The sequence below is a fragment of the Meles meles genome, chromosome 5 (assembly GCF_922984935.1).
Source record: "Meles meles chromosome 5, mMelMel3.1 paternal haplotype, whole genome shotgun sequence".
NCBI classification, from domain to species: domain Eukaryota; kingdom Metazoa; phylum Chordata; class Mammalia; order Carnivora; family Mustelidae; genus Meles; species Meles meles.
This window is the reverse complement of record NC_060070.1, coordinates 24,924,348-24,937,967: the sequence shown is the minus strand read 5'-3', so window position 1 is coordinate 24,937,967 and position 13,620 is coordinate 24,924,348. Positions and strand designations below refer to the sequence as shown.

The 13,620-nt window shown below is 43.3% G+C and overlaps 1 protein-coding gene across 2 annotated transcripts in view; it reads left to right on the top strand.

Annotated features, from left to right (window-relative positions):
- Positions 1–13,620, top strand: part of LOC123942504 (sine oculis binding protein homolog) — a 162,315-nt gene that overhangs the window by 126,820 nt on the left and 21,875 nt on the right. The window lies entirely within an intron of this gene.

Genomic DNA, 13,620 nt, shown 5'->3' with positions numbered 1-13,620 from the left:
ATGATCTCAGGGTCCTGGGATTGAGCCCTGCATCAGGCTCTCTGCTCAGCAGGGAGCCTGCTTCCCCTCCACCCCTGCCCCACCGCCTCTCTGCCTGCCTGCCTGCCTGCTTGTGATCTCTCTGTCTGGCAAATAAATAAATAAAATCTTTTTTAAAAATGCCTGATGGGAGTCAGAGTAGAATAAATTCTCACAGACCCATGGAATTTACTTCAGAATCCGTGTGCCAGCAAGGCTGTCTGAGGGAGTATCTCTTGATATTTTTATTCGGCTTGACCGGTAAGACCCTCCTCTGTGTCTACATGTGAAGACGCTGACGTGCCATTTGTTGTTGTTCTTGAAGAGCTGGCCACCTCAGTTGTGGTGGCTTGTTCACAAGATGCTCCCGCATTTGTCTGCCATGCAGAGAAGGCAGTGGTGGGACCCGAAACGCCGTTGGGTGGAGCCTCGGGGCTTGGAAGGGTACGTACGGCAGGTAACGGTATTCATGACATCCTGCCAGGCCTGTGGGCTGTGTGGGGTGGCTGGAACTGAGAGGACAGAAATTGAGTTTGTAGTGACGGCAGAAGCTGAAACCACAGGCTGAAATGTAATAGTAGCTAGGCCTCGGGGAGCACAGGAAGCTAATGAGAGCTGAGAAAAGTGTGACAAGGGGCCGCATAACCTTGACTCCTGGCAGGACGGAGCCTGCTGACAGGCAGAAGGGCGCAGGCGTGGGAAATCACCTTTCCCTTCTCCTGCGGTTTGGTTGACAACCAAGAGCTGCATACGGAAGCCTCCCCACGTGCAGGACAGTACACTGGGGCGTGAAAGTTCCATTAAGACTCGGACCCAACACCACAGAGAGTTTAGGGGTAAGGCCTAGGTTTCATGCTTCTGTCTTATGGGCAGCCAGATCCTTAAATTAGCGTTTTCCAAAGTGCTCTTCTATAAGATTCTACTAGGAAAAAAAAAAAAAGAGCTCTATTTTTGTGAAGTTGAGGGAACTCTGGATTAATGAAGTAAAACATGTTTCTTTTCTACAGAACTTCTCAGAGGAAGCTTAAATATGGCAACGAGCATTTCGCAGAGTCACGTGGCCATAGAATTCTTTTGCAGGAGCAGGACATGGATGGGATGAGAGTTTCCCAGAATACCTATAGGCGATAGAATGTTGGGGTAGGAACGGTCAGTGAGAAGAGGGCAGTTGCGGTGGGCTCAGGGACAAGCAGGACCTGATGGACAGTCACAGTTCCTTTCTGTGGTGACCCTCGGAAACAGTGCTGGTGTCGAGAGGCATATGTGAGAGGCACGCCCTGGTGTCAGCTTCCTGCTTCCGTGGGCTGAGGCTGCCCCCGGGGGGGCAGCCCACACCCGCAGCAGGGTACCCAGAGGTAACGTGGCACAGAGAGCTTCTTAGTCAACGGGGCAAGGATCATGAGGACCATTCAAGGACTTTGAAGTCACCACCCCATCCCAGGTTTTCCTCAACCTTCCACAGAGAGTGATACTTGACAGAGGTTTAAGGATTAAGTTGGAGAAAGTGTATAAAGCTGAGTTAGATTCTTGGTCTTCCTAAAGTCATGGAGCCTCACTATAAAGACGCCCAAGGAAATAAGCGAGATGGGAATAGCCACGGCTGCTTATGCTCATGGAGAATGGGGAGTTGCTCCGGAAGCAAAGAGGGTCCCAGAGTACTAATAGGTGGGCAGCTAGGCTGCCTAACTGTCTCCCCGGGCGCAAGCATCATTGCTTCCTGCTTTAACACTTGGCCTTCAAGGACTTGCAGCTCCCTGACACTTGACTTTTCCTCCTGCCACTTCAGTCCTCTTTTCCCCACTCTGCCTTGTGGCCTCTCCTGCCCCTTGGTTCCTGCCCTTGGTGGTCATCTGGCTTTATTCCCACAACCGCTCTCCCCACCACTGCTTAGTCTCTTGGAGTTATCTGAATTCCCGTCTTCCCGAGGAAGGGATACCTCAGGGGTTATTGGATTATTCTGTCCCTGTTAGGCAGAGCCAGACCAAGGTCTTGAGGTGTCCTTGGGGCCAGTGAGCTGTGGCCATAGCAGGCACTTGGCATCTAGTGGGTTCCTTCTAGTACAAACTAGTTAATACACAGTTCTTTCCCCCCTCCTCCTTCTTTCCTTTCCTGTTCTTCCCAACTTCTGCACATGGTTACCATGTGCATGTCTTGAGCTACCAGAATATACTCAGAACTGCCCTTTATTTCACTCTGAGACAGGAAGTGCTCAAAGAAAGGCCTGGTCTCTCATATTTAGGTTACCCCAAAATATGCCTGTCTTCTGTACCTTACCACATCTGAGGCCCATCGAACAGGCTGCCTGGATTTGGTAGCTGTTTTGCGCATTTCTCTTCCCCCAGGAGACAAGAGTCCAGTTGTACAATGGCTCAAAATGGAAGTATTTCTACCTACTTCATTGTCTTCGTCAGAGAGAACCAAAGAATGATGTAATTAATTATACAGGGATTATAGATGGGGGCTTTTACCCAAACACTGACCATTGATATGTAATTGTTGCTTGTCTTAATTTATCTCTAAAATAAAACATATTGGGCTGCCTGGGTGGCTCAGTCATTAAGCATCTGCCTTTGGCTCAGGTCATGATCCCAGGGTCCTGGGATCAAGCCCCACATCAGGGACCCTGCTCAGTGGTAGCCTCTTTCTCCCTCTCCCTCTGCTATGCCCCCTGCTTGTGCGTTCTCTCTCTCTCTCTCTCTCTCTGGCAAATGAATAAATAAAATCTATAAAATAAAACAAAACAAAACATGTTATCTGAATGCCTGTCTCTCTTTTTAAAGATTTATTTATTTGAGAGAGAGAGCGTGAGCACAAGTGGGAGGGTCAAGGGAAGAGAGAGAGTCCCAAGCAGACTCCACACTGAGCACAGACACCAGTGCGGGGCTTGATCTCACAACCCTGAGAGGAGGACCTGAGCCGAAACCAAGAGCTGGATGCTTCACCAGCAGCACCACCCAGGCGTCCTGGCTGCTTGTCTTTTTGCAGACTTCTTGTGAGTGGTATTGTGATCATGTCTGTTGAATCCGTTGAATTTATCGGGAGAAAGGACTTATATGAATAACAGGTGTGTTTCAACAGGTAGGAACACAAATCTTTGTCCCAGCTGTCCTGGTTCCTACCATTTAGCCCTTCAGATATTCAGATATTAAGGCTGGGTGGGGAGATTGGGTCAGGCTATCCTGGGATTTGCTTATGAGAACAGAGCTGGAAGAGGGATGGCCAGTGGAGAATCTAGCTTTGGTGGAGTTCTGGCTTTCAACCAGGGGGGTTGGCAAGGCACAATGGCTAAATTCGTGGAACAAAGATGGAAAAGAACCAGGCATAACAACAGTCCACACACATCCAGGAAGCTTTTTGGAGACAAAGGAAGGAACGTGTAGATCCAGAATCAGAAGAAGCCCAGCGTGTGTCTCTTAGAGACTTAAGAAACTGCTACCAAGTGGGTGTTCTCGCAGGTTTTAATTAACTAAAAAGACAATAGGCAACTGATATTCTTTCTTTTCCCCAAGTTTGTAAGCCCAGCATCCTAGGCCTTTTGAATTGGCAGCATGGTGTACCAGATGCCATAAATGTCACATTTGTGTTTGACTAAGCAGAAGGGATTCCATTGGTGACTCTGGCCCAGACGACTGGTGCTGGCCTGAAGCTGAGCCTAGGGCTAAAACATCCGCAGTGAGCCTAAGACCGCAACCTGGCCCGCAGACCTCCTCATTATTGCAATTACATTGCTGTCAAACACTCCACAAGCCGTTGGAAAGAGTGGAGAATTTGGGGGTCAAGTGTTTTGTTGATTTCGGTTTCTGGGTTTTATTTTTGTGGTGTGCTTTTTTACTTTGAAGTACACATCACAGGAAAATTCCTAGTGGCGGATTTTCTCTTTGTTTTTATAACTGAGATTTAATAGAAGAATACGGGTAAATAAGAGTAGAGTGTAGGTAGACCAGTTGGCTCTGTGCTTTGTTTTCTACATCTAAAGGTAGTTCTTACACATTTATAATAAAAAATTAAAATGTCTGTATTTATATGACACCTTATGTTTTTCAGAGTGCTTCCATTTGCACTATTCATTTTGATCTTCATAGCAGAACTTGAAGGGAGACAGAGGGCCCAAAGGCCCAGAAATTCGATCCAAAGTTACAGGGTAGGCAGGACATGGGTCTTCTGATTCCTAGCTCACCACATTTCCTCGTCAACCCTTGCTGCTTCCCAAGTGAAGAGTAAAAGCCTGGGGCATTGACTGAAGATTGGGAAGAATGTATTTAGAGATTAAAGGTTCTCATCAAGAAAAATTTAAATTGCGAGGTAGGGAAGAGAGACGAAACTATTCAATAAACCTGTAAAACTAGCCACACTGAAGTCAGCAGGTTTAACACAGGAAGAGATGGGATAGTGAAGAAGGGACCGGTCCTTCTCAAGAGTAAACAAAGTCATGAGCAGGAAAAAACCAGTGGCTTCTGACATCTCTCTACCAAGGCAGACAGTGGGAAGGGCCGAGTTACCCTGGACTGTGGGCACAAGAAGATAAAAACAATCTCAGGGATACCACTGAGATTTGGAGGTTTTTTTGTTTTTTTGGTGCCTAGACTAGAGCTAACACGAAGAACTAAAATATAAAACAACATGCCACCTTCCCCCCAAACATATCTAATAGGTGGGTAAAAGTCAGGAAAATATATCCTTGCATGGTAATCCATGCACTTCAGAGGAAATGTAAATGGGAATTTGAGGAGAATAAAAAGAAATATCACAAGAATTATTTTGGAGTATTGAGTACAAAATCTGAAGCAGACATTAAAAACAGGTTATTTAGCAAAGAAGCAAGAAATGGGACAGCTTACCTAGATATCTACTAAGAATATCATTCTCTTAAAAATCGAGTAACTGACCTTTCCTCCCATGTCTTGTTGATAGTTCTGAGAAGGCAGAGAAACAGTAAGGACAATCTTAATTTGATCACCATTTGGTTAAGATGGAGGACAGCTACTTAGTGTGTGGGTGGAGAGGAAAGTGACCCAGCTATCTTGGACTGTGCAATGGAGAGGGAGACAATGCTTGATATGACCGGCCACATTTCCTACAATTTAGAAAAGCAGATTTTGTTTAAGTTCCAAGGAAAGGTGGATTTAGAACCGCAATCAGAGACTCAGTGTAGTCTTAGGCCTGGAGGAGCAACATGAAGGGTGGGAAATTCCAAAAATGAATTCTATGTCAAAAAGGCTAGGATGTATAAGGGACTGACCCTTGGGAGAATAAAGGGAGCTCTTAGGGCTATGTTCATGAAAGGAACCAGAAGGAGAGTTGGATAGATCAATGTTTAGAGCAAATGGTTAATATTTAACAAAAGCAGGTGAGAAAGCAGGGCTGGGCAACTTTTATTTGGTTTCTTTCCATTGTCTCCATAAAGAGAATGTTCTTGAGACTGGGTGGGACAGATACTGTAAAGAAGGCTATGAATTCCCCATTGTGGGCAAAGAGCTAGGTGGAGAGCACCTGCTGTGCTAAGCAAATTTAGATCTCTGAGCCCCTTTTGAGGGAATTTGTAGATAATTTCATATCTACTTTTATAGAATCTTTGCTCTATCATGATAGATGGGAGAGGCTTTTTAAAGACAGAAAAAGGACAAATGTTAACCAAATTTTAAAATTGGGAAAGAGTTTCTCATTTCTGAAACTCTAGACCCAGTAGGCTGGTTGGCTTTCCCTCAAAAGTCCTTGAATATATCATTAAACAAATGATTGATGAGCACTTAGGAGAAAAAGGTTTTGGTTGACCAGAAGCTCAGAATGAAGCAAGCAGTGTGGCAGAGAAAGAGGATGGGTTGCAAGTTCTGGATCTGGATCCTGGCTCCACGATTTGTAGGCTGTGAGAGCTTCGGGAAACCACATCATCTCTTTGAACCTTTGTTTCCTCATTTTCAAGTGAAATGGGAATAACAGTAGCTCCTTTACAAGTTTGTTGCCAGAATTAAGGGAGATAAGCAAAAGCTTTGAACTTGGCACTTAACAGTTACTCAGTAAATGTTTGTTGTTAAAAAACAAAGACCTTATAGCAGGATATGGCTGCTAAGAAAAAAAAGCACATGCATTCTTGGGTAGTATTAGTGAAGGTATAGTGTTCTGGAAGAGGGAGGGGAGAGTTTCCTGGACTCTCAGAAGAGGCTGCTGCATTCCATTCTGGGCTCTACCCTTTAAGAGAGAGAGGCATTACCAAGGTGAAGTGTATGCCTGGGTACAAGGCACAGGAGGACAGACAGGATGGGAGGGCTCTGGGAACATGCCCTCCTGGAGAATGGACGCAGGACTCCCCCAGTTGTTTAAAAATAACAATCCGGGAAAACTCTGATGGCTCTTTTTAAGTATTTGATAAGCTGAGATTGAAAAGAGGAGTTGGCTTATGCTAGGAGACCCTGGTGAACAGAACTGCTATCAGTGGGTGGAAGTGACCGGGATGTGAAGTGTTAAGCTTTGTGATAGAACTGCCCAACCACAGAATAGGCTGCCGTAAACGAGGCTGCACAGGGCTTTCCAACTGTACTGCCGCCGTCTTTAGAAAGCTACCAGAAAACTCAGTGCAGAGGAGATCGGTCACTATGACGTGAATCACTCTTTGGCTGTGTGGATGTATCTGGATGGTTCTCCCTGTCCCCGGAAGTCAGAGTGCTGCCTGGAAGACCGTCTGTGTATGTGTAGAGGGGAACCCAAGCTCACTGGGAGAGTTCAGTTGAGCTTGACCTGTGTATTTCCTTAGAGGACTAAATTCTGGAATTTCAGAATGACGTTATTATCAAATACTAGTCAACCATCTTCATCCTGTAGCTTTAAAAGAAAATGCAAAAATCCTTGAGATAGTGGGGGGCAATATGGCCTCTGAAGCCAGACAGATCTAAGTTAGGATCTGGATCTACCATCTGTTACCTGAGCAGATAATCTTGGGCACGTTATTTAACCTCCATAAACCCCCGTTATGCAGGTGTTAAGGGATTTGTGGAGATTCAGGGAAGTAAAAGAGTTAGCACGGTTACTAATGCTTAAATAGTGCTAGCTATCGTTAGTCCTCAATTCTTATTACATTAAATTGGGGCTTCCGGCAGGTACTATAATAAAAGTCATAACTTTCGATGGGGTGTCCTGGAGAGATTTGAGAACTGGGCAGAGGTGGACACTAGGGGCTCAAGTGGGAACCATCCTGAGGATCCACAGGTAGGAGCTGGTTCAGACTGTAACCGAGGGAGCCGAGAAGTATGCACAAGACTGTTCAAAGAGGATTGAATGAGGCTGTGAAAGCCGAACTCTCAGCCGGGTGTCGGAGAGGTTCCAAGTAATCAGTACGGGTTGGTAAGTGAATGAGAGTTTACCAGGAACAGCTACGAGCCTCTAAGAAGCAGCCAGAGAATGGGCTGGTTCTTTCTTCCTGGCATGTGTCTCGAGGAGCTCTGTCACTATCCATGAGCTCATCTCACCACTGAACACCTGAGGCTCAGAGTGATTAGATGCCCAGCCCCACCAGGAGCTGGAGGCTGGAGGAGTGGACCCGCTGATCTCTAAGGTTCTTTTCAGGGCTCGATTTCCATGGCTCTGAGATCTCCTGAGCTATTTCTGTGTCCTCTCAAGGCATTAACTGGAAAACGAAGAGGCAGACATTTCTACCAGGTAGACCAGATTTTCCAATGTTTGAATTTTTTTAGTTTTCCATCTGGATGACTTGGGTTTAGAAGATGTAAATTGCATTTATTCAGCAGAAGTGAAGCAGAGAGTTTTGTGATGATAGGCTAATGCTCTCAGGCAAGGTAACACTTTGAGACCAGAGGGAAAAATCGCCTTCTTCTCAATCATGTGTTTGGCTGTGAGGAGGACCCACAGTCACTGAATACAGTCCAGGATTCCATCTCTTGCTTTGGCTGTAGAAATAGACTTGGGTCAGTAATGAGCCATTTGTCAATGCTCATTGAGGTCCTGCAAACCAAGCCCATCTCTTCTCTGCTTGATAGAGCTCATGGTACATGTGCAAAAGAAGGACCTTGCCCTGGTCACCCGGGCCAAGACTTCTGAAATCCCCCTTAAATGTATGCAAAGAACATGAGTCACAGTATAAATTTCCTACAGGCCAGTCTTCTAATGAGACTTTTAATTCTAACAAAGATGCTTGTTGGCCTCTCCTTGAGTTCCAGATCCTATTAGAGGAACGAGAGAGGAGAGGGAGAGAAAGAGCCCAAGCTACAAAGCAAAACACAAAACTGAATAAGATCCATAAATAAAAAGAACTATGTAGCAAACATCATCATGTTGAAATCCAAACCTGCAGAAAGTTTATTTTGAAAATGAACTTCTCCATGAATTTGCTTAGGAAAAAAAAAAAAAAAAAAAAAAAAACAGTTCTTTCTGGTTCTAAATCCCTCTCCTGATTTCTAAGTGGCTTTGCAAAAATCTATGGCTAAGCCATCTTTTTCCTTCCTTTACTCTCTAGTCCAGCTTTGCGAGGAAATTTGGAATGGTGAGTTGGGTCCCCGAATCAGGTTTTGGTGCACCCTTCCCTGCTCCACAGGGGCTCGTCCTCGTCCTCCTGTGCGTTCTCCCAATGCAGGGCTTGGGTCATCCTGTCTGAAAAGGCTGTGTTACTGTGGCTTTTGGCCCTTCCACGTAATGAGTCAAGCAGATCGCTCATCAGCTCTGTTTTTTAATAAAACATGAATAGCACCGTTTATGGCTTCCACTATTCAAAGAGCAGTTGAGCCGGAAAGGAATTCTTCCCTTTAATGGTCCGAACACTCATTTCCAAGGAGCCGTGCTGCTTTGTCAAGCTTTTGCCTGAATTGGAGAATGACTGGCCATGGAAAGAGAGGGCTCGGCAGGAGCTGACTAGAGTCTTCTCGGGATGGTGGTCAGCTGGGATGCGTATAGAACCACGGGCTTGGTTCCCTGCGGACAGAGCCCCTCTGTTACCCTGGAACACTCTCCTGGGAAGCTGGGCTGGGGGGCTGGTGTCTGTGAGGTACAGCAGGCATTTGCCCAGAGAGAAACAGAGAAACACACTCTTTTCTCTCTCAAAGACACACAGGCCCATTGGAAAGCTGTGCATGGCAATTACCCGCTCCTTTCTAACACTGCCATAGAAACATCCTCCCATTAGTTAAAATGAACCTAAACATATGGGATGTCCCTGGGACATCAGCAACCATGAGGGAGGTGGGCTAGGAACTGAAAAAAAAAAATGCACTGTGCAGCAAGCTGGGTGATCTGCCGGGCACAGGGCATGGCTCGTTACTACTGTTCTTTCCATTTCACAGAGGAAAAAACTGAAGCTGAAATTTTCACTGCTAGTAAATGATGGAGCCCACAATCAAACCCATGTCTTCTGATTCCAAATCCCGGGCAATTTCCATAGCATCCTTTGCTGCCCAAAGGCATAGAATTAGGGCCTCGATGGAGGTAGTGCCTAACCCCCCCAAAACAGTTGCTAGGACCCTGGGACCTCTGGGTCAGGCTGGAAGCAAGTGTCCAGGTCGGGTCAGCTCATGTGGTGAGGTGACTACAGGTAGGGCAGCCCCCAGACTCTTAAAAACACTGATCGTCTGCCACATTTAACAGGCCAAGACCGAGAGAACCAGCCTGTTAGGGCAAGCTACAATTTCGTAAGGAGCTATAACTTCTGAGCTGTTACTTGGGTGCTCTATTTGTGGAAAGTCAGGAGCCCACGAAGATTTTGTTTTGTTTTTCAGATTGTTGATGGCATTCAGAGGATTGCTAATATCCTTTTATTGGTCCGTTGCTACAATTGCCTTTGCCCAGATAAGAAAGATTTCAGCAAAAGCGTTTCTTAATTAAATATTGCCTCACGCCAGATTACCACTCCAAAGGTGGCGGTGGGTTCCATTAACGGGTGAACTTCACTCCCACAGTCGACAGCTGATTAATGTGTTAATTAGGAACCCCGACCCCCTCCCCAGTCACCCGCATCTTCTCTTAAGCCCAGTAGAATGTGTATATTATGCCCATGTGGGTAACCTCATGGCATACTTCGGCTTTGACTTTGGACATTTATGTAAAAATAAAGGCTCAGTTGCCAACATGAATAGCTTGCTTTCTTTCCAGGAGAAATACAAGATGGAAAGAGTTATAGGAACCAGAAGTCCCGCCTTCCAGTTCTCTTCTATCAAGAGCAAGTGATATTTCTGCTGAGGCAGTGTCTTTTGAGTAGTTTAGCGGGTGTAGGTTGCCACACATTTATATCACAGGAAAGGAGTGAGTCCATCAGGCCACTGAGCTTATAAGTACAAGCCTGGCAGCCAGCCACCAAAATAGAAATACTAAATGGACTAAAGGAAATGTTCATTCTGTTGTTTAGAATTGGACACATCCCAGGAAGGTAAATTCAATCTTTTTGAGGACTGCTGTTAGAGGGTTGAATGGAATACACATTTGTTTATCTCCTTTGTGATCTTTTTGTCTTCCTAGTGATACATTATGTATTTGCGATACGAAGCATTTCAGCTGTCCTGCTCAATGGCATTGCATGAGCCGATTGTTCAGCCCCCAGATTGCCATCGTTAAGCGGCTCCGGCTTCAGCTCTGTCCAATCTGGGACCTGTTAGGGAGAGAAGTGGAACCAAAGAGGCCAGATTCCAACAGAAACAAAGCTGGGGTGGAATTAGGGGGAACTCGTTCCAGAGCCCAGTGAGTTGAGCTCTGTACTTCTTAATCTTTATCTTTTAAAATATCTGAAGGAATTCTGGTACTTCTTGGCATATTAAGAAAAAAACTAAAAAAAAAAAAAAAAATTAAAGCCGCCTGTGGAGAAAGAAAGGAAGATTACCCTCATAACAGGCAATTCAGAAAACCATAGTATATGAGACACATGCTGTGTATTTCATGGACATGAAAATGTTGTTTTATTAAAGAGGGAGATCTATAGTACGTATTTTCACCTAACTATCACGTCGTAAGTAATCAGCTCAGGCTCCTATGATGAAATCTTTAATTACCAGAAGTGTGTCATTAGTTAGATGTGGAATGAATGATGGTACCGTGTTTTATTGCCTCACATGATTTAGCCATTTGTGCCATAAATTCATTGACCTCATCTTAAATGATGTCTCCCGTAAGACAGACTTGATTCATTATTTCTTAAGTGATGGGTTTTTTCTCTCTAGTAATTTTTTGCTTCATCAGAAAGATTGCTTTTCTGTGTTTTTAGGGCAGTGTTCTGAACTGAAATATAATAAGGCAAGAACACACACACACCCACACTCACATTACCCAAAATGAGGCAGTCACAAACTTTCACACTATTACCTAAACGCTTTAGAATGTTGCAGAAAATGAAGCTGTAAACATTAGGCCTTTGCTTTAACCACAAAGTTTGACGCAATAGAATTTTGCTTGAAAACTTTGATGTCTGAAATTCTTTTTATGTGGAAATAGATAAAATGTGGTGGAGAATTCTCATTTGATAATTGGGATGGATCTATGAGCATTCCTTATTCATCACTGAATTATTAAAAGTGAAGGAAGTGAAGGAAGGGAGAACATTTAAGTTATATTTAGATTATTTTTTGTGACTCCACTTGAAAATATTTATTTAGCTTGAGGAAACAGAGGAATCCTCTGGAGGCAAATAATTCAATCTGGCAATTTAAAAACCAATTAAGGATTTCAGAAAACTCTTTCCCCTTATGGTTAAAAAATAAGATCCAAAAGAAATATGCCAGAAAATTTGGCATATTATTTTAATTAGTTTAATTCATTGATAATATTCTTTTAGTTCATGATTAAAGAAGCTATATTTGATCTTTTCCTTCAAGCTTACAAATTTACATTTTAGGCTTTCTATGGGTCTCTAATACTGAAATAGAATCGGGTGGCTTTATTTCATAAAGGGATTTAAATGTCACATCATTACATATTAACTTTGTAAAAATGATCAGGTTTTTAAAATAATAACTTAATTGCCTCAAGGTTTAACTACTAGTTTATTTAAGCATTATCTAGATAGGAATTTTCAAGGTCTGCTGGGTTTTGTGTGATGCTTTTCATCAGAGACAATTCTGCACTCACCTGTAAACTTGCAGATTTCTCACCTATGATTTAAAAAAAAAAAATTCCTATACTTCTAGAGGAACCTGAAAATACTGTACTGAAATGCAGAAGTATATTAGTATTGAAATTATTCTTCTTACAACAAGGATTTTTGAAAGGGTAATTTGATATGAGACTACACAGAAAACGAATGTGTGCCATTAAGTGTCTGTTACTCAGTCTCACGCCTTGCAGTATATTACCTGCAAATATCAGTGGGGAAAAAAAATGAGAAGGAAGAGAGTGGATTTACACATACAGATCCACATCTGCCACAAGTGCGTACACCCCCAGTCACATATGAGCATGCCACCACTGTTTACAGTCAAGGAAAGCTGAGAGTTAAATGAGATGAGGAATCAAATGCCCAGCATATGTTGTTTTTGCATTGTTGATGTGACCAATTGTGATTAAAAGTTATCATCTTTTAATGCTATCAGTTTACCATGGTTAAAAAAAAAAAAAAAGCAACAACGCTGCACCAACAACAGAACAACAGACACCCTCCTCAACAAAAACAAGTTTCCATTTAGAGCAATATTGGAAACAATGCTTTATGAAGGAGAACCTTGAATTCAGTGAACTCACCATCGCACAGCATTTCCGAATTCTTCCTCCACCGCTGTATGGATTGAGTGCTAAGAATATGATTTTAAAAAGAAAGAAAGAAAGAAATTTAGATAGAAAAAGAAAAAAAAACAAAAAGAAAAAAAAATGTGTGTGTAATTTCCAGTCAAAAAAGTAAGGCACTGAAAGAACTACTGAAAATTTTGACATCTGTTTATCTGTTTATAGCTATGGCAAGATTACTCATATTAATTCTTGTTTAAAATGCCATATGAAGGAAAGACATTTGTGCAAACAAGAGTCATATTTGAATTGTAGATCATGTCTTCACCATCTGTGAGAGCTGATGGTGTTGCAAAATTAATGTGTTAATGAAATCACAATAATTTCTCCAAAGTAATGGGTTCTGAAGCCGAGAATGACTATTTTTTGAACTTTGATGTCTAGTGATTTCCAATTGGGAAAAGCTCTCAGCCTTTAATTAGTTCTGCAGCCCAACTTTAAAATAAATTTGGTGATATCTTTCTTTTGCCAGGAGTAGATTTGAAGGGGAGGAGAGGAAGCCATAACAACTTTTGGAAAACGTTCTCTGGTGTTTGAAAAGTTGTTAAATAAGACTGCCTGCCAAGAAATGTCACCAAAAATTCTGACTACTGAGAGCGAGTGGGCAAACAGCTCAAAAAATAATTCTAGCTTGCTGCAACATCACAGGTTGGGAATAGCTAAACCTCACACAGACTTCATGACTAATTCCAAGTTTCCCTTTGGAAGCCAGACATAATGATGTTCCGCGCTTTGTGTTATTGGTTAACACAGCACAACCTTTCCAACTGCATTATTGAACACAGTCAATAGTGTAAAGTACTTTGCGTGAGGAGAATTTTATGGGGCTCTCTTTCAAAGGCCGCCGAACTTCTGGAGAATCCTCTTCTCCACAACCGTTCACATTTACATTTCCAATGA